At 41.5% G+C, this 21,510-nt stretch overlaps 1 long non-coding RNA gene across 2 annotated transcripts in view; it reads right to left on the bottom strand.

The window, feature by feature from the left end:
• The window catches only part of LOC142829204 (uncharacterized), an 89,089-nt gene that overhangs the window by 55,155 nt on the left and 12,424 nt on the right, over window positions 1-21,510 (bottom strand). For both annotated transcript variants that reach the window (XR_012903619.1, XR_012903618.1), the window contains exons 3-4: window positions 17,591-17,859; window positions 16,224-16,327 (exon numbers count right to left, since the gene is read on the bottom strand). This is a non-coding gene — a long non-coding RNA (uncharacterized LOC142829204). The remainder of the gene's footprint in view (window positions 1-16,223; window positions 16,328-17,590; window positions 17,860-21,510) is intronic.

Raw genomic sequence — 21,510 nt, 5'->3', positions numbered from 1 at the left:
GGGGCATGTCTACACTAGGAAATAATTTCAAAATAGGTAAAATCAACTTAATAACTCCCGAAATAACAAAATTGAATTAGCGCATCCCCACTATAGGGAAGCATCAAAATTAGTCGGAATTACTTGGAAGTAGCGCATCCACAATGACTGGAGCCTGCCTTGGACTTAGAGCCCCCGGAAGCACTCCAGCGAGAGCACCTGGAGGGTGGATTCTTTCTGTGGCTGCTTATAGTCAGGCAAGCTGTGATATGTACGTTCAGGGGCTCCTCTCTGTGGCCACGTCTCACAAGTCACTCCTCCACTGCCTCCCCCCTCGTGGCACACCAAACATGTGCCATGTGCTCTGGTTTCCCACAGAACTCACAGCATGGAGCCGGAGCTACTACAAAGCAATGCCAGGCTCAAGGGCCTTGTGCTGCGCCTCGTGGCACAGTTCGTCCAGACTACCCACATGCTGTTCCAGCAGGATGACAACCAGCCCCGACCAGAGGCCCACAACACTCACGTCCTTGTGCTCCTGCTGCTGCAAATGCCCCTCAATCCCCTGGACACCGTGAAACACCACTTCTGACAGAGAGAGATCAGATCAGACTGGCGGGACCACATCTTCCTGCAACAATGAGATGACCAGCAGTGGCTCCAGAACTTCCACATGTGGAAGGTCACAGTCCTCTAGCTCTGCGAGTGTCTCACCACTGCCCTCGGGTGACAGGACACACACAGGTGTATTGTAAGCAAAACTCGTGAAGTCATTCTGCCGCTCTACTCTGCACTAGTTAGGCCTCAGCTGGAGTACTGTGTCCAGTTCTGGGCGCCACATTTCAAGAAAGATGTGGAGAAATTGGAAAGGGTACAGAGAAGAGCGACAAGAATGATTAAAGGTTTAGAGAACATGACCTATGAAGCCAGGCTTCATGAACTGGGCTTGTTTAGTTTGGAAAAAAGAAGATTAAGGGGGGACATGATAGCAGTTTTCAAATATCTAAAAGGGTGTCACAAGGAGGAAGGAGAAAATTTGTTCCTCTTGGTTTCTGAGGACAGGACAAGGAGTAATGGGCTTAAAGTGCAGCAGGGGAGGTTTAGATTGGACATTAGGAAAAAATTCCTAACTGTCAGGGTGGTCAAATATTGGAATAAATTGCCAAGGGAGGTGGTGGAATCTCCCTCTCTGGAGATATTTAAGAACAGGTTAGATAGACATCTGTCAGGGATGGTGTAGACGGAGCTTGGTCCTGACTTGAGGGCGGGGGGCTGGACTCGATGACCTCTTGAGGTCCCTTCCAGTCCTATTATTCTATGAGACACACCATCCCTGTGCAGAAATGTGTCACCATCGCCCTGTGGAAGCTCACCTAGCTGGACAGCTACCGTCAGGAATCAGTTCGGCATGAAGAAATCCACAGTTGGGAGCATGCTCGTGCAAGTAGCCAAGACCATAAACCACATGCTGCTACGGAGCGTCATCACTCTGGGGAATGTGGACAGCATTGTTGATGGCTTTGCCACCATGGGCTTCCCCATCTGCAGGGTGGGGAGGCCATAGTGGGCACTCACCTCTCCATCCTACTCCCCAACCACCATGCCTCAGACTACATAAACAGAGAGGGATATTTCTCCGTGGTACTGCAGGTCCTCATGGATTACAAAGGATGCTTCACCAACATCAGTGTCAGACTGTTTCTTTGGGGGATATAGAACAGGGGAGGGACTGGGGAAAGAACCTGGAATGGGGGGGAAGGAGGATGAGATGGGATTGGGGGCTCAGGGATGGGGCTGGGACTGGCCCCTGCCTCAGTTAGCATGGGAGGCTTTGGCTGCCTGAGAGGTCCCACTGCCACATGTTCTGGGGTCCCAGGAGGGAAGGTGGCTGGTAGCCTGCTCCACGCATGATACCATGAGCTTCATCACCAAGGTAAGAGAGAAGAACATGGCCTCGTGCTGGCACACCAGCTGGTCCCAGGTAGCCTTCTGCTGCTCCCAGTCACTCCTCCTCCGACCCCTGGACAAGGGACTGCAGGCAGGCTGTCTGCTCCCTCACTAGGTCCACCCGGGTGTGTTTTCTCCTGCAGATCACCCGGAGTCAGGAAGATGGTGTGGGAGGTAGGGAGTGAGCCATGCTTGCAGCTGGCCCACCTGTAAAGAAAAGTTAAAATGGCAGTTATCCTGTGAGACACTGCGAATGAAGCCTAGTGCCAACACTGAATGTCTCGGATCAGACGAAGGTGATGTGCTTCAAGCAAAGCCATAGGTTGTCTAGACAGTGGGCATTTTTCAGCAGGGCATGGATGTTCCAGGGGAGCATTGCTACACCATGGCCCGGGGACAAGCAAGCATAGGAAGCCTGCGACTGGAAGAGGGAGATGAGGCACTCACCTTCCTTCCATGTCCCACACATGCTGAGTCTGGTACTGGCGGTGTCCCACAGAGAGAGAACTTCTATGCCTACCCTCTGGAGGATAGGGGGAGTTGGGGAGTTGGCAAGGAGTTCTACACCACTTTTTCTACACCAGTTTTGATTTTACAGACCTCTATCATAGGTGTGTGAGTAGCACATTTGAAAAAACAAGGAAGACCATCTCTTTTGCAAGAGGGGTTTTTTGCACAAAAAGTAGTTGTGTAGAAGGCAAAAGCCTATTGCGCAAAAACGGCCCCTACTTAATTATGCAAATGAAGTATCGCAATATGCTAATCCATGCTTAATTTGCATAGGCTTTTGCGCAAGAGGGATGCAATGTAGACGTAGCCTGACTGTTTCCCTTTCTCTAGATCATTTATAAATAGGTTGAATAGGGCTAGTTCCAGTACAGCTCTTTGGGGGACACTACTAGTTACCTCTTTCCATTCTGAAAACTCACCATTTATTCCTACCCTTTGATTCCTGTCTTTTAACCTGTTATCAATCCATGAAAGGACCTTCCCTCTCATCCCATGACAATTTACTTTACTTAAGAGCCTTGGTAAGAGACCTCATCAAAGGCTTTCTGGAAATCTAAGTACACTATATCCAATGGATGCCCCTTTTCCACATGCTTGTTGACCGCCCTCAAAAAAGTCTAGTAGATTAGTAAGGCATGATTTCCCTTTACAGAAACCATGTTGACTTTTCCTCAACAAATTATACTCATATACGTGTCTGATAATTTTATTCTTTACTATAGTTTCAACTATTTTGCCCGGTACTGACATTAAACTTACTGGTCTGTAATTGACAGGATCACCTCTAGATCCCTTTTTAAATATTGGTGTCACATTAGCTATCTTCCAGTCATTAGGTTCTGATGCTGATTTAAAGGATAGGTAACAAACCACAGTTAATATTTCCACAACTTCACATTTGAGTTCTTTCAGAACTCTTGGGTGAATGCCATCTGGTCCTGGTGACTTGTTACTATTAAGTTTATCAATTTGTTCCAAAACATCCTCTGGTGACACTTTAATCTGGGACAATTCTCAGATTTGTCACCTAAAAAAGAATGGCTTAGTTGTGGGAATCTCCCTAACATCCTCAACTATGAAGACCGAAGCAAAACATTCATTTAGCTTCTCCGCGATGACCTTATCATCTTTGAGTGCTCCTTTAGCATCTCGATCATCCAGTGGCCCCACCAGTTGTTTAGCAGACTTCCTGCTTCTGATGTACTTTAAAAAATTATGCTATTTCTTTCTGAGTTTTTGGCTAGCTCATTTTTTGAGGAGTAACATTAGTTTGGACTAAGGGCTTTAGTCCGAACTAACGCGTCCTGGCTCGCACTTCCTGGTTCGAATCAGCTGTGATTCAAACTAGCGCGCCGGCGAGATCATGTTAATGGAGCGCGGGATATTTAAATCCCCGCTTCATAAACTACTTCGGTCATCTCCATTTGCATCCCTAGTCCGAACTAGGGATGCAGTGTAGACGTACCCTTTTACCATTTCACAGTCACTATCAGAATGCTTGTCAGGTGGTCGGTAATATATCCCTACTGCTATATTCTTATTATTAGAGCATGGAATTTCTATCCATGGAGATTCTATGGAACATTTTGGTTCATTTAAGATTTTTATTTAATTTGATTCTACATTTTCTTTAGTGTATAGTACCACTCCCCCACAAGCACGACCTATTTTGTATCCTGGTATGACTGTGTCCCATTGATTGTCCTCATTCCACCAAGTTTCTGTGATGCCAAGAGAAAGTTACACCCAAGAGAAAGTTCTAGCAGATGGTGTACTCAACAAGCCAACTTTTGGCTTTCCTTGTTCCATGCATTTATTGTATTTATTCATTCATTCATTCAGTGGTAGCTTTCATTGTTTTGTTGCTATACCTGTAATTTTTCTTGTGTTTCTTCTCTGCTGATTTTAGTGGAGCTGTGCCAGTTTATACCAGCTGAGAATCTAGCTTATTTTGGGGAAATGCCCTAATTTATAGAAGAAAGCTATAAACAATCTATAAAAGGGAGAACGTACTCTGTATTTCTGAGAGATCTCCGCAGAGAACATTTGCCATAGGAATTGTCATACTGAATTAGCAAGTGGATCCATCCCATCTATTATCCTATCCCTCTGTGGGTGGTTCCAAACAATTCAGAGAAAGGTACAAAAAAGCCAGCCATAGGAAGTTATGAAATAATCTGCACATAGGGAATGTTTATTCCTACCCTTCATTACTAAGAGATGGCTTATGTCTTGAAGAATGTGGGTTTTATCCCTTCCAAAATGTCTTGTTTTCTTGTTTGTTTGTTGCACTTGTATTTATTTACTGTGGATTACAGTTCTGATGACTGTAGCTCTGGGTATTCTTGTTATCCATAAAGAGTTCAAGCTTTTTTGTTCCCTCTGAGCTCTTAGCCTTGCTAATACCTTATTGCAGTGAGTTCTCCAGCACTGGGTATGCCCCATTGTTTCACTCATAATAGTACATTTTATAAAATCATGAATCCTTGCTTCACAACCTAGCTTTTGTATTCATACTTTATGCAATAATAGTGTCTGTTTCTCAAGTTGCATGAACCAGCTGCTCCAACAATGCCCATGTAAAGAAAGAAAAAGGACTGATACAACTTTGCTACAAAATGCTAGCCATCAGCAGCTCTGTGACAGCTTTATATTTAGCTGTTTATGTCTCAGTCATTTCTAGTAAACACAGAATTAGCATTCTTTCAATTACTTATCTGTGTAATAAGATTTAACATTCTTTCCAGGATCATTAGTTCTTAAGGCACTTTATCTCAGCAGGTTTCTGTTGTAAACATGCTCTTTCTTGTTAGGAATGATGCTAATTTTCCAGTGAGCAATCAAAACAAACTATTCCTAAATTTATAGCACAGTCTGCCATAGATGTGCAGAATTAAAACATAAATCTATATCACTTCCTTTAAAAATATGGAATTATGCATGTGTTTGCCTCAGTCACAGCATGTCACCAGATGGGCTAGTTTTCCTAAGCAACAGATAACATTTTCCATTATATACACTGTGTGACATCTAATTAAGGGATAAAACTTATTTCTGAACCCCCAGAACTGAGAATCTAAAGAAGCAGGTCCACATTAATGAAAAAAGAGGCTGTAACTAGATTAATCCCAGAGTTGTTTTTAGTATTTTCATTAATGTTACAATGAAAATTTTAGTGATGGCATACAGGGTGTGTCTAAACTACATGGCTCCATCAATGGAGCCATGTAGATTAGGCTGATCGGCAAAGGGAAATGAAGCGGTGATTTAAATAATCGCGGCTTCATTTAAATTTAAATGGCTGCCGCGCTGAGCCGACAAACAGCTGATCAGCTGTTTGTCGGCTCAGCGCGCTAGTCTGGACGCTCCCACGCCGACCTGAAAGCCCTTTATCAACCTCCCCGTTATGCCTCGTAGGATGCGGTTTACCGGGGAGGTCGATAAAAGGCTTTCATGTCAGCAGGAGAGTGTCCAGACTAGCGCGCTGAGCTGACAAACAGCTGATCAGCTGTTTGTCGGCTCAGCCCGGCAGCCATTTAAATTTAAATGAAGCCGCAATTATTTAAATCGCGGCTTCGTTTCCCTTTGCCAAACAAACAAATCTACATGGTTCCGTTGACGGAGCCATGTAGTTTAGACGTACCCACAGTGTTTGATAGTCTGGCATCAGGTCATTTGTACCTCAGTTTCACCTCTGACTGGACAGTTGATTTGGGATTCGTTGATGATTTAGTGCTTTGGCACTCTGGTCAACACAAGAAAAGTCCTCAGCTTCCAGAGTACAACAAAATAACTGAAATAGAACAAGTCTTCAGCCCTTCCTGAGGTTCCACCATCCTTTGTCTCCTCAAGGCAGGGGGCTCTACACTACTTATTTAGGTGTCACCATATGGCAAACCTTTCCCTCCCTCAACCATACATCCCAGTTCTGGAACTCTAAACTATAGACAGAAGTCTGCCCTAATTAAAACCCACCAGGCTCCAATGTCTCCCAAAGTCATTTCGTACGGTGCCTGCTGCTGGTCGGACCTTCTCTTCTTACTCTTCCAGTACCCAAACGTTTCACCAGATAGCTTCTATAGTTCACCTCCAGGCATTTTGGCTTGACATATATTTCTCAGGAGGTTCCTTTCGTTAGCAAACTCTCAGCCAAGTTCTTTCCCCATTTCTGGAAAGCCTCCTACTGAGTATTTGCCCTATCTGAACTTTCCCTGGTAAGGGACAGACAGTAGAGCTGACTGAAAATTTGTGACTGAAATTTTCCCACTGAAAAATTGAGTTTTGTCAACAATTGTTTTCCATCAGAAAATCCTCATGTTTTATGCAGTTTTTTCAATGGGAAATTTTGAAACATTTCCCTCTTCTCACACTCCTTCACTGAAAGTAGTCAAATGAATGATCACTAGGCCTTTGGGAGGTAATTTTATTTATTTATTTATTTTAATTTTTTCCATCCTGTAACATTGCAAAACTTCTCCAACTTTAGAAAAGCTACAAAGTGGAAAAGCTACAGTACTTAATAGTCCTTTTGCATCTCTGTAACTTTTCCAAAGTTGGAAAAGTTTTGAAAAGATATTTAGTGGAAAAAGAAACAAGTAAAAAAGAAAACATCATGAATAATAATCATTTTATTGCACGCATTGGCAAAAGAACAAACAAAGGTAGAAAAGTGAAAATGATGGAGGGTACGGATTCAAATTCTGAAAAGTAAAAAAATATTTCATAAATGTTTTAAATGAAAACTGTTCTATTAGAAAGAGCTGCACAGTTTTTAATTGTTTTTATTTTTTTTATTTTTTTTGCCAAGTTTTTCCCTCCGCTTTTTGACCAGCTCTGTCAGGGAGCACTTATACGTCTCAGCAGACCTGCATTCAGTTACCTATTCTGTCACATGATGTAAGTGGTTAGACCGGGCCAGGTTCAGACAGAAATGGGGAACTTAAATCCCTTAAAAATTGAGCGCACTGTGTGACAGAGGGAAATACAGTGAACAAAAGATACTTGGATCATGAACTATATTATATGTAATTTACATAAATTTTCACTTTCTACAGCAGATTCTCTATAGCGGCCCCAGTAACTGGTCTTTGTGTAGTGGAATTATGAAGATTGTGATGTATAGGGCAGAAGACGTTTTTGTTCTTATCTCACAGCATCAGAGGAGGGGCAGAGCTGTTCCATGCCCACCCCAGTGATAGTCACTCTCACTTACTGAGTCATGTCTGAAATTTAGCTTGTGACATTCTTTCCCACAGAGACCAAGCATAGGTGCCAGAACTAGGGGTCTGGAGGTGGTGACATGCTCCTGCCTTGAGTGATTTCCATAACACACAGGGTTTGTAGTTCAATGGCTCTCAGCAACCCCACTAAAAAAATTGTTCCAGCACCTTTGGGACCAAGTCTTTCCATGTTTTCTTTGAAGTGCCTATCACACTTCTAGGTGCCATAATAGTAATGTAAAAGTAATTAAACATAATTCATAGTAAAATAATGAGCATACATAAATAGAGGGTGTGAGCTGAAATTGTTCTGCAATCCAACTACAGATACAGTTCACAGAGGTGAAAGTAAGAAGGATGCTTTGGTAGATGGGAGGAAATCAAAATTTTGGAAGGAACCAGAACTTAAATTCAAAGATCTATAGAAAGGTCCACACTTCTCTAAAATATCAGTTTTCCATTTTGCTGCTATCCAGGCCTATGTAAATTCTAAACAAGACTGACTAGAGAATTAATCTGTGATCTGGAGAAGCTCAAGTGATAGCCATTCTGTTTAGTAATTTTTTGTGTGTGTCTATACTGGCCAGTTTTTCCGGAAAATCAGCCACTTTTCCGGAAAAACTTGCCAGCTGTCTACACTGGCCGCTTGAATTTCTGCAAAAGCACTGACTTCCTACTGTAAGAAATCAGTGCTTTTTGCGGAAATACTATGCTGCTCCCGTTCGGGCAAAAGTCTCTTTTGTGCAAAACTTTTGCGCAAAAAGGCCAGTGTAGACAGCTGAGATTTGTTTTCCGCAAAAAAGCGTCTAGATTGGCCACGGATGCTTTTCCGCAAAAAGTGCTTTTGCGGAAAAGCGTCCGTGCCAATCTAGACGTGCTTTTCCGAAAATGCTTTTAACGGAAAACTTTTCTGTTAAAAGCATATCCCGAAAATCATGCCAGTCTAGAAGTAGCCAATGATGTGTGCATTGATACCTTAATGATCTATTCAAAGATAAAAAAGCAAACATCACAAAGAAATACTACTGCATTCACTTATGTAATAATTTGCTAATCCTTGAAACATTACAGTTTCAGAGAGCCAGCAAAGACTGTAGCATAATCTAAATAAAAACATAAGAACATAAGAAGGGCCATAGTGGGTCAGACCAAAGGTCCATCAAGTCTAGTATCTTGTCTTCCACCCACTAGCCAGATGCCCCAGAGGGAGTGAATAGAAATAGGTAATTATCAAGTAATCCCTCTCCTGTCATCCATTTCCAGCATCTGACAAACAGAGGTGAGGCACACCATTCCTACCCACTCTGCTAATAGCCATTGATGGACCATGAATTCATCTAGTTCTTTTTGAACCCTGTTAAAATCCTGGTCTACACAACATCCAGGAGTTCCACAGGCTGACTGTGCGCTGAATGAAGAAAAACTGCCTTTTGTTTGTTTTAAATCTGCTACCTATTAATTTCATTTGGTGGCCCCTAGTTCTTACGGTATGAGAACAAGTAAATAACTTTTCCTTATTCACTTTTTCCACACCAGTTATGATTTTACAGACCTCTATCATATCGCCTCTTAGTTTCCTCTTTTCTAAGCTGAAAAGTCCCAGGCTTTTTAATTTCTCTTCATATGGGACCTGTTTAAAACTGCTACTGCACATTGAGTGGATATTTTCAGAGAACTATCAACAATGATGCCAAGATCGCTTGCTTGAGTAGTTATAGCTAAATTAGCCCCCATCATTTTGTATATATACAGGTAGTCCCCGAGTTACGCGGCTCCGACTTATGTCGGATCCGTAGTTACGAACGGGGATTTCTCGCCCCGGAGAACTAGAGCAGCGGGACGCCTGGTCCCGCCGCCCGCCTTCTCCGGGGCGAGAAAAGCTGCTCCCCGTCTCCCTGGTCTGCTGGCGGAGCCAGCAGACCAGGGAGATGGGAGCAAAGCGGCGGAGCACCGGCTTTGCTCCACGTCTCCCTGGTCTGCTGGGGGGGGGACGCAGCTAGTGCCCCCCCAGCAGACCAGGGAGACATGGAGCAAAGCCAGGGGCCTGTGATAGAGCAGGTGGGGCACTGCCGGTTGGTCCCGCAGCACCGCTTCTTGGCGCTACTGGACCAACCCAGCAGCACCCCAGCTGCTCTGCCCCAGGCGTCCTGATTCAGCTGCTGATCAGTTTCAGCAGTGGCTGAATCAGGATGCCTGGGACAGAGCAGCTGGGGTGCTGCTGGGTTGGTCCAGTAGCTCCGAGGAGCAGCCGCGCTACTGGACCAAGCCAGCAGCACCCGAGCTGCTCTGCCCCAGGCATCCCAAAGTCAGCCGCTGCTGAAACTGACCAGCAGCTGACTACAGGAAGCCCGAGGCAGAGTTGCTCTGCCCTGGGCTTCCTGGAATCAGCTGCTGATCAGTTTCAGCAGCAGCTGACTTGGGGACGCCTGGTGTTCTTATCTTGAATCTGTATGTAAGTGGAACTGGTGTCCAGATTCAGCGGCTGTTGAAACTGATCAGTTTCAGCAGCAGCTGATGCCAGTTCCGACTTACATACAGATTCAACTTAAGAACAAACCTACAGTCCCTATCTTGTACATAACCCGGGGACTGCCTGTATTGGGATTATTTTTTCCTATGCCCATTACTCTTCATTTATCAATATTAAATTTAATTTACCATTTTGTTGCCCAATCACTTAATTTTGTGAGATCTTTTTGAAGCTCTTCACATTCTGCTTTGGTTTTAACTATCTTGAGCAGTTTAGTATCATCCACAAATTTTGCCACGTCCCTGTTTACCCCTTTCTGCAGATCATTTATAAATTGGTTCAATAGGACTAGTCCCAGTAAGGACCTTTGAGAGACACCAGTAGTTATCTTTGTTTCCTGTCTTTTAGTCCATGAGAGAACCTTCCCTTTTATCCCATGACACCTTATTCTACGTAAGAGCCTTTGGTGAGGGACCTGTCAAAAGCTTTCTAGAAATCTCAGTACACTCTATCCACTGGATCCCCCTTGTCCACATGCTTGTTGACCTGTCAATGTAATGTAATACCCTATCTTTGCAGGGGAGACAGTTCATCTCTTAGGTTGGATCTATACTGCAAGCCTCTTCCGCAAGAGGAAATGCAAATGGAGCACTCATTTGCATAGGTCATGCTCTCATTTGCATTTCCTCTTCGGATCCCTTTTGCACAAGAGGTTTTTGCACCAAAAAGAGCTGAATTGACGGCTCCTTTTTGCGCAAAAATCCCCTTTTGCAGAAGAGCCATTCTTCCTCATTTTTTGAGGAAGAACGGCTCTTTTTGCACAAAAAGGAGCCGTCTATACAGCTCTTTTTTGTGCAAATACCTCTTGTGCAAAAGGGATCGTAAGAGGAAATGTAAATGAGAGCGTGACCTATGCAAATGAGCGTTCCATTTGCATTTCCTCTTGCAGAAGAAGCTTGCCGTATAGACGCAGCCTTACTAAGACATGTGTTATCATATGTAAGTATTCAAACCAAATTTCTGATATACTTTGATTTGACTTGTAATCACCAATTCTGGACATATGGACGTCATAGGTTTCTATACTTTACTATCTTTCACTGAAAGCGAAATTATTCTTACTCTTTTTCTTTATGTATGCTTTGAAATTTGTAATTGAGTAATAGTTTCATTCTTCTAAAATAGGAACCTTTTCACAGTACATTTTAAATACTTTATAATGGAAGGGCTGGCAAGAACTCCATTGTTAAAGTTACCATGTGAAATTATTTCATACTGATGCATTAATTCCTGAGTTTCTTTATGTGTAGGTGGCTTTTAAGTGTGAACAGTCACATGTTAGTTTTTGTAACTATTGAGTTTTCTGTGCAGCTTGTGTTATTAAAATGTATGAAAAGAAATAAGTATATGAAATTGGTTCCTGTTAAATTGTCTGTAGCAGTCAAATTTCTTTTCTTGATAGGCATCTTTTACAAAATATTGCCTGCTTACACAACTATGTGTAGTAGAAGTGCGGTAAAACTTCAGTAGCTCTGGTCTGACAAAGTTTTTAAAAATAAAGATTTAGAATTTTTGACATTATTCTTAAGTGAAAATTTGTGGCCAAGGGCCTGTGAATAATTTCAGAGAAACACAAGAATTGCCCTCTTTCAAAATGGATGTTATCTCCCTTTGTTATCAATTGGAGAGCAGCCACAAGCTGGCTTTGATTAAAATATTATGTGAGTAGCAACCTAACCTCAACATATTTTTTGCATTAGTTTATGTATGTTTGAAGTGGCCGCAAAGAATGAAAGAAATCAAATCTGGAAGTTTACATGAGAGACTGAGGTAATCACCACAATTACTCCAGGTATCCTGGAGTAATTAAAAATTATTCCCTTACTTATGTTACTGATAGTTCACATACTGTGCATTAGAGAGAGAAAAAAAAACATTTGTTTGCCTGAGAGCAACACATTTAGAAACAGCACTATGCTATGCATAACCCAAATTCTTGCACCCAAGTACTCTGAAGAAATTGGTGGTGTAACAATGGCTATCATGTTTCATGAAATCCATATAGACAAAAAAAAAGTAGATTTACTACAGCATATCTCTTGTAAGTCCTTCTCCTACGGTGCATCTGTTTCTAAAGATAAGCATAAACATTGCCTTTTGATATGATCATGAGCAATACAAACCTTTCCCCCAAAGGGTTTAATGTCATAGCACTATCTTCAAGAAATAGCAATTTTTGCTGGATTTTTTTCTAATCCAGCACTTAAAATTTAAATAGAGCCTTATGAAGGATTTTTTACAATAAACTTTCATAGTCAATGCTAATAAATTAAGGAAATAATTACAGCTGACACTGTGGCAGAGTCTGACCCACAGTAGCCTCTAAAGCTATGAGACACATGGTGGAGCAAGTGAATTCAGACTTAATCCTTCTGATTATAAAAATTTAATACATTATAATCTACACAACAAGCCACAACACATGAAATTTACTGGCTCTTGTTTTTCAAACTTGAATCAACCTGTTCAAAGAAATTCACCTAACTTTAGGGTCCCTTTTAGCATAATAACAAAGCAGGAATTCCATCATGCCCGTAGAAAAATCAGATTGAGTGTCTCTGTTCTAAACATGGAAAAGCACTGTCAGGCATATTTATGCAGCTTGGGCCTGTCACTCTCACTGGTTTAGACCAGTGTAACTCCAGCTGTATCTTCAATAGGTTGAACTCCTAATTTACAAGTTGGAAAACAAGAACCCATGTGAATAGGAGAACCAGAATCCAAGAGAGAGTGGGAAACTTTCCAATCAAACCTAGCAAATCAAAATCACAGACTATTGCAGAATATTTATTTTGCACTGTTTTTCACACCACTGTTCTAGCAAACTAGGTTTATAAACAGGGATGAAAAAACTGATGCCTGACTAAAATGAAAGGACTCTGGGAGAAGTTAAAGGGTTTACTTTTTAATAGTATGCAAGGATGCTACCACTTCTAGGGCTTATCTTGATTATAAATATAGGGAATATCTGTTCAAATCTACCAATAGAAAAGGAGAACAAAGTAAATTCACCCATTGTGCCCAGTTATACTATATTTTCATTGCCTGTGCATATCCCGATGCTAAGCATATTTTCACAATAAAAAACCATTTATTTTTGTGGCAATGCACTAGAGGCTAAGAAGTAACTGAAATGCATTCTTTAAAAGTCCTGCTGTCATTTCGGCCAGCTTTTAACTCAACAGAAGCATGTGCCTCTGTGGCAGAGATGGGAATAAATTAATTGTGAAACGTTGAACACATGTCACTAATATTCGGTGTACAAAAGACCAGCATTCATAATGCTGACACTCCCATGCCTTTGATTTTTGTCTTCACTTCTAACAGTATTTGTCATACTAAATACTTAGTCACAAGCCTGTTGGTTTGCAGCTGGTAAACATGGAGCAAATTCAACTTGGTGCAGCAATGCCTTGAACAAATATTTTGTAATTATAAAAAGAATGTTTTGACTAATGAGATGAAAAATGGGGACATTTCAGTTGTCCTGAAAGAAATTCCCAGGGTATTAGGGCATCAGATAAAATACAGGACTGTCCCAGTTTGGTGTCTTTTCATGTATCTGAAAATTGACATGTTTTCATGAGTGATGCAATTTGGTGAGATTCACCCCAGGCTAAAAGCCAATATAAAGTCAATGCACTTTTTAAAATAGTGCATAGGTCTTGTTCTGGCCTTTGATAAAAAGGTAGATTTCACCTTTTGCCCACTAAGGCAACCCACAAACATAAAAGAGGTGTGTTTACTTTACCTTAACTTGATTGATATTTGCCCACTGCTCTGCTAGAGTTATCAGAATAACAGTGACCCTGTTTATACTGAAAAGAGTGACCTGCATGTTTAACAACTAAGTACAAACATAGGTCAAACATGGCTCCAACTAATCTTTTTCCTAACACAGTATAGCTGACCAGTTTAGATGGGTTCATAGCATCTGAATGTGTCAGAATATTGTTCCGAAAATATTTGGGATTGTGGACTTGTCCTGCCTCAGGCAAAATGCTCTTAGATCGATATTCATCACTGCCACAGAAGTCAGAATGTTACTCAACAATTTGCAGCCTGCAGAAGTGAAAGAGAGAGAAAACACATGTGGGGGAGAGGGGGAGGGAACTGATCCTGTGCAGTAGGTAGCTTGTAAATCCTTCAGTATGGAGGGAGAGCTTTGTGCTCTCAGGTACATAGCACACAGGGCCCAGTTTTTCCCTGGTGGAAACCCCATTGTCTTCTCTGAGTTTCCTGAAGACAGAATTGGGCTGTAAGAGTATTTAGGGGTGCTAAAGATGTTGAATTCTTTGCAACTCAAAGGCTGCATCTACACTGCACAGTTATTTCAAAATAGCACATCTACACTGCAGGGAAGCATCAAAATTAGTCCAAAGCAGGCTTCCCTAATGTAGATGTGCTATCTCGATTTAGAGCCCCAGGAGGAACAACTTAGAATGGCCCTGGTGAGGGGCTATTTCGAAACAGCAGCAGTGCAATGTCTACACAGCCCCTATTCTGAAATAACTATTTTGGAATAGGCATTACTCTTCATAGAATGAGGTTTTCAGAAGTCAGAATAAGCCTCCCATTATTTTGAAATTATTTCAAAATCATGCTATTGCTGTGTAGACGCTCGCATTGTTATTTCAGAATAACAGCCGTTATTCTGAAATAACTTTGCTGTGTAGACACACCCAAAATGTATTCCTAGTCTGCTTGTCTAGTGGTGACTGGACTTGGGGAGTGGCATACAAATCCCACCATTAACACTGTCAGCATAGGCATTTTCTATGGGGGTACAGTAGCAGAGAGAAAGCATCGTGAAATGCAGCTTCTGCTCCTTCCCAGCATGGGGATCCCGTATGCCCTCTTCCTATCTTTTTACTGGTTCTGCTCTGAGAGTTAATTATCCTTCTTTGTACAACTAACTTTTTATATAGCTCCCATACATCCCTCCACCCTGCCTTAAGGTAGATGAACTTGGTGAAAGGAATTCTTCTGGTTTAGGGCCATCTCCTTTGCCACATGTTTTCCCAAACAGTGCAGATGGAAATGATGTATATTATAACACCCATGAGAACCTTGGGAATCATATTTAGTTTGAAGGAAAAACAATCTATTCAGTTGCCGTATTAGTGCTCATCAATGTCTAAAACATTGATCTAAGTAACAAAAAATGCTGAGCTAAAGTTATTGACTAAAGAAATCCATTGTATTTCAAATAATATATGAATTCTGCAGGCTCCTCCTTCTATGTCTTTCTCTCCTGTTATATTGACAATTTATTATCTTCCTAATTCTTATATTCCCCCTCCCACTCCCCACTCCTATTTCAGGCCTAATAGTACTTTGTTTGCAATGGAACAAGTGCTAGCTTGGATTATCGCACTACACAAACCCACTCAGGTCAGACTGACAATTTAGATGATTGTCAGTTCCTAGGCACCAGCCTGATAGGGGAGTTATGTACCATCATTGTCCAGGGGAGTTCAGGGAGAGATAGTTTTACAGACCTAGGTGCTGGAACTAGGGATTCTGGGGGTGCTGCCATACCCTCTGGCTTGAAGTGAATTCCATTAACGGGGTTTACAATTTCATTCAATGGCTTTCTGCACGCCCACTGTAAAAATTATTCCAGAACACTCTGCTAATTTATGCTCCACTTCCTTTCATATGTCACAGTCTGCCTCTCCAGGTGAGCCTGGCCTACCATTCCATGGCCCCACCATGTCCCCTCCCTAATTCCTTTGGGGCAATGTGTGACTTCAGGGGCATGCAAAAATAGTCTCTGCACTTGTTCATATTCTGTATGCAGAGGTGTACAAGCAGAGACAGAATGCTTTTTCTCTTCCTCACCTGTACACCGGTCCCAGAGTCCCTCACAAGCTGATACTTTCTTTTCAAAGATATCAGCACAATGCTTAATCAGAATACTGTATGTTCTTGTTTGATTGATTGACATTGATTTCCTTTATGAACATACTATTAAGGAAATGATTTTGTGGAAGAACTGGATGGTGTATGCCATGATATTTAATGATGTTACTTACTTTCAAGAAGTGAATTTATCACCGCTGAGTCCACATCAGCAGACTGACGGGTGGATTTATAGGTGATTGAGCTTCAGCTCAGTTTACTTTGTTTTATCATGCACCTCAACATAGGAAAATATAATATGCAAACAATAGAGTGAGAAGAAAAATAAATGAAACTGAAGATGACAATTTCCTAATTTAATTATCTCAAATGTTTTATAGTTTAGATATCTGCATTATTAACCAAACTATTTCACTTTATACTGTAGTCACTAATCTTGGAAAAAATGAGATAACAACATATACATTAAATTTGTACATTTTCTTGTGAAATAGCTAAGAAAAGCACAAAATAACTTCCAACTCTAGCTTTTTCATACTAAGCAGTGGCAGTATGCCTCTCACCAATATATAATAGATCCGATTCTAATCTCTCTAATGGTATGTCTACACAGAAGTGTTATTTCGACATAACAGTGCATGTCTACGCTACAAGCCTTTATTTCGAAATAATGTCAAGCTGGAGGACTTCTCACTCTAAGGGTACGTCTACACTAGCTCGTTAGTTCGAGCTAGGTAGGCAAATGAGGGCAACTGGTTTCATTTGCATGTTCCTGGGCACCGCCATTTTTAAATCCCCCTTAGTCTGAACTCCTCGTGGAATGAGGAGTAACGGAAGTTCGAATTAGGATCTCTAATTCGAACTACCTACTCCGTGCCGCGTGTAGCCGCGGACACGGAGTTCGGAATAAGGGGGATTTAAAAATGGCGGCACCCAGGAACATTCAGATGAAGCCCAGGATATTTAAATCCCGGGCTTCATTTGCAGCTCCGGTTGCCCTCATTTGCCTACCTAGCTCGAACTAATGAGCTAGTGCAGACATACCCTAACTCTCATTTCATGAGGAGTAAGGGAATTCAAAGGAAGAGTGTTCTTCCGTCGGCTGCCTGCTATGTAGACAGTGCCAAAAACCAAATTAAGGGTATGTCTACACTACCCTCCTAGTTCGAACTAGGAGGGTAATGTAGGCATACCGCACTTGCAAATGAAGCCCGGGATTTGAATTTCCCGGGCTTCATTTGCATAAGCGGGGAGCCGCCATTTTTAAAACCCCGCTGGTTCGAACCCCGTAATTCACCAAGCCAGTAACCAAACAGCTTCTGTAATACTGCACTGGTTACCAAGAAGACAAAGTGCAATTCCTTTTAAGAAACCCTTTGGCTCACCAAAGGCAGCAAAGTCTGTGTAGTGAGGGTTAGTAAAAACATCATTCATCATTATGCCTCAGGTAGCCCCCACTGAAATGTCTAAGTTAGGGCAGTCTGCAAAAAGGAGAGCAGATTCTCCTGAAACTGAAGGTTAACACTGAAATTAGACTCACCAATCAGTCACAAACTGTGCTTCTGATCCTCCACACTAGGAATCAAGAATCTGAAAAAAGAAATCACAAAACCCCTCTCCCCCTTTATTGCATTCCAGGTCTTTGACTCCCAATTAGCAGAGAGGTCCATTAAGGAGAGGAGTTAATTAAAAACTCTGCTCATTATATAGAATGTTCTTCTGAACCCCATATTACCAATTCAACATTAGTTTGGAACTTACCCAAAATGCCATGCTGCCAGCCAATCTTTTAGTATCTAAAACTAAAGGCTTATAAAAGAAAAGAACAAGAAGAGATTTGTTAAATGGTAAATCAACCAGATACATACATAAAACTTCAGAGTCCATATATCAGGTTCTTAGCAGCACTGGTGAGTTTGCTGGCTTATACCCTCTCTGGAACACATCCAAAGCTTGGATGGATCTGTCAGTCTTTTGTTCAATACTTCAGTTTGTAGAGAAGTTTCTCCAAAGTAAGAAGCAGGATTGAAGACAAAATGGAGAAGATACAGCTGCCTTTTTACATACTTTGCCATGTGGCTTCTATTTTCTTTCTCCCAAACACATTCTATAGCACATGGAAGTCCTTTGTCCACCAGATTTCCCTACATGTCTTGCTCACTATTAGGTGAAGCCTTGGCTTTTCTCAATAGATTCATTGTATAGCTGATCACCCTTGATGGGCCATTGAATCAGCTAGAAAGTGTTGATGCTCATCCGTTTGGGGCTATATCTAGATTGCAAGCTTCTTTTGGAAGAGATCTTCCCGAAAAACTTTCGAAAGAGAGCATCTTCACAGCAAAAGTGCAACCAAAACGTGATCTGCTTTCTCAAAAGATAACACCCACATTGATTGGACACTATCTCTCATTTCAGTTGTGTGATTACTGTGGATAAAGTGGCCACCAGGGCACCTGTGCTTTTTTCTGGAGGCCTCTTCTTTCGAAAAAACACTCTCTTTCACATCCACACACGCCTTTTTCCGAAAAAGCTTTTTTGGGAAAAGGCTTCTTCCTCATAGAAAAAGGTTTATCGCTATCAGAAAAACCCGTCAATTCCTTTGACTTTCTGTCAAAAGAACACAATAGGAGTGTGGACATAAGGCTCCCATTGGCCAGGAACAGTGAACCATGGTCACTGAGTGCTGTGGAGGGAAGGGGAGAGGAGGAGGGAGGTGCGTGCAGATGGTCAATGTCAGCAAAATGTCTCATGGCCCAAAATCAGATTACCCTGAGGGGCTGGATGTGGCCGATGGCCTAAAGGTTGCCCATCACTGCTCTAAGGTTTGAGGTAGGAAGGTTACAGTGTTACATTGTTTTGGGTTTGAGTGCAGTTATGTAACAAAAACCATAACTTTTGTCGGTTACACTTTCATGATAATGAGATTGCACTATAGTATTTATAGGAGGTGCATTGAAAAATATGATTTCACTGCAATGAATTATGATTAATTTTTGAATCTCAATTAATTGTTAGAGTTAATCATGTCAGTTAATCAATAGACCTAATAAAAATGTCAAGACCAGGTCTTAGAAATAGACCCATTCAGTGATGACTGACTATTTACAACAGGGGTCTCAAACTCATAGCCCGTCTGTGGCCCAAGAAGTTCTACAATCCAGCCCGCACATGGCTGCTGACAGGTAAATCCCTACAGCTCTGGGGGGAACCCCGCTCTGCCTCTCGCCCCTCATTGCATTCCTTTCCTCAGGCCTCCTAAAAGAACTTAAAACAATCATAGTGTATTGACATGACACAAAAGCATCACCTTTAGACATAAGCTAAATCACGATGAAAGAATGCTGATTTTTAGCAACATCAAGTTCAAAGGTTTTTGGGTCTTGTGTAAAAATCTAAAAATAAATACATAAGAGCAACGTCTATTGCTATTCTGAAACTTTGGATTTTAAACTGAAAGGGCAAGTCAACCTTACTCTATAAACAACTTTATCCTTATGTAATTAGAAACAGCCTCCAGATCAAGGTTTTTAAATTTAGTGTTTAGTTAGCTGCTGGGCTGTTCCAAGGTTCAATGCTACTATTAACAGAACATAGTCCCTTGTCTGATTTGTACCTAGAAACACCATGCTAATTGGGCATTGGGGAAGACCTTTAAGCAGAGTGCAATGCTTATAAAGTTTTCTCATATAGCCATAATCCAAACTATTAGCAAACTGAGTAATACAGATACTATACTTTAAAAGAAAATAAATACACAAACCTTTTATACTATACATTTTGTTATACTGCCCTTAAAAGTAACTCTGATCCTTTTCTCTCCTAGGGTGTGTCTAGACTACATGGCTCCATCGATGGAGCCATGTAAATTAGTTTATTTGGCATAGTCAAAGAAGCAGGGATTTAAATAATCCCCGCTTCATTAAAATAAACATGGCTGCCACGCTGTGTGGACGACCAACTGATCCGGCACAGCATAGCAGTGAAACGAGGTTTACCGGAGCGGTCGACAAAGGCTTCCTTTGTCGACCACACCATGGCTAGACTGCCCTGCTGTGTTGGATCAGCTGACTGTTGGCACAGTGCGGCGGCCATGTTTATTTTAATGAAGCGGGGATTATTTAAATCCCTGCTTCTTTGACTATGCCAAATAAACTAATTTACATGGCTCCATCAACAGAGCCATGTAGTCTAGACATAGCCCTACAGTCTTTGTCTGTAGTCACTGGTAATATGGAGTGCTATTGAATGTGTTTGCTAAGTCCTTGTCCTGAGTTCTGGGTAGTTGTTTTCAGAACTATTGTTGGTTTAAGATTTCTGTTGTCTATGAAGAATGAGTTTGGATTTCAAAGAATACAGATGCAAAAAAGAGGGGGGCTAAAATTGAAAAACAGTTCTCTGTGTATATTTTTAAAATGACTTTACAATCAGCAAGACATTTTCCATTTAAAAATAGATGTTATAAACATTGTTCATTATAGCTCTTCAGTGTGACTGGACCTCTCCTATGGAATCTGCTTCTCCAAAGCTAGGTTTCAACCCATTACCAGTCACAGAGATTTCATTGTATGAAGCAGCTACGATGATCCAGTTTTACAATGTGCTGAGCTGCTTCTGTAAACTGACACAACATATGAGATGTCCATTGCTCAATGTGTTCCTGCTCTTATGGCTCTTGCCATTGCTTTATAAGGTTTGAACAATTCTTGGCAAGAATCTGGGACTATTTCCCAGGGCCCATCCCCAGCCTATAAGACTTCACATAGCTTTGGGATATTTGTAATCCTCTTGGAGGGGGTTGATATATCTTTTCTAAATATTTTCTCTCTTTATTAAATAAAGTACCTCCATTCTGATATGGGGAGGCCAGATCTAGAGCTGCCAGGTTAGTTCAAATCAACCTTGGCTTCTCTACTGCTGCCAACAAAAGAAAATTAGTTAGTGGAGCTGTGAAAATAGCTTTGTTTATCATGGTAGTCTTCAATGGATACAAAGATAGTTCTCATGTGTAACTGAGGGCAAAATGTAGCCTTTCGTTTGGAATTTTGTTTTACAAATCTGTAGTTAAAGCCCCTTTTCAACCATTGATAAACTATTGTATATACGTATACACCCTCTATTGAAGACAATGGAGTTCTACAGGTTTACATCAGCTGAGGAGCTGTTACTACTAATAATATGGGCAACAGAAATCCTTGTGTGAATAGCAGGTGACTGCATTTTGGTTTATAAATCAGTCTCTTAGTTGCGGTGAACATGTTCTTTATAGAACTGGCCTACATTAATAAATCTCAACCTCTGTAGTCTCCAGCCCCAGAGAATGATGGGATAATGAAAAACTAATCTAAACCAATCAATTGTAAACTGGGGGGGGGGGGGGCGGGAGGAATGTAAGTATGGGTTGGGTTTAAAAATAGTTGAGTACTAGTTTATGAGAACACAAACAGATCATGCTCTCTGCTG

Source organism: Pelodiscus sinensis, chromosome 1 (assembly GCF_049634645.1).
Source record: "Pelodiscus sinensis isolate JC-2024 chromosome 1, ASM4963464v1, whole genome shotgun sequence".
NCBI lineage: Eukaryota > Metazoa > Chordata > Testudines > Trionychidae > Pelodiscus > Pelodiscus sinensis.
Note: the sequence above shows the minus strand (reverse complement) of the source record. Positions and strands in the feature narration are given on the sequence as shown.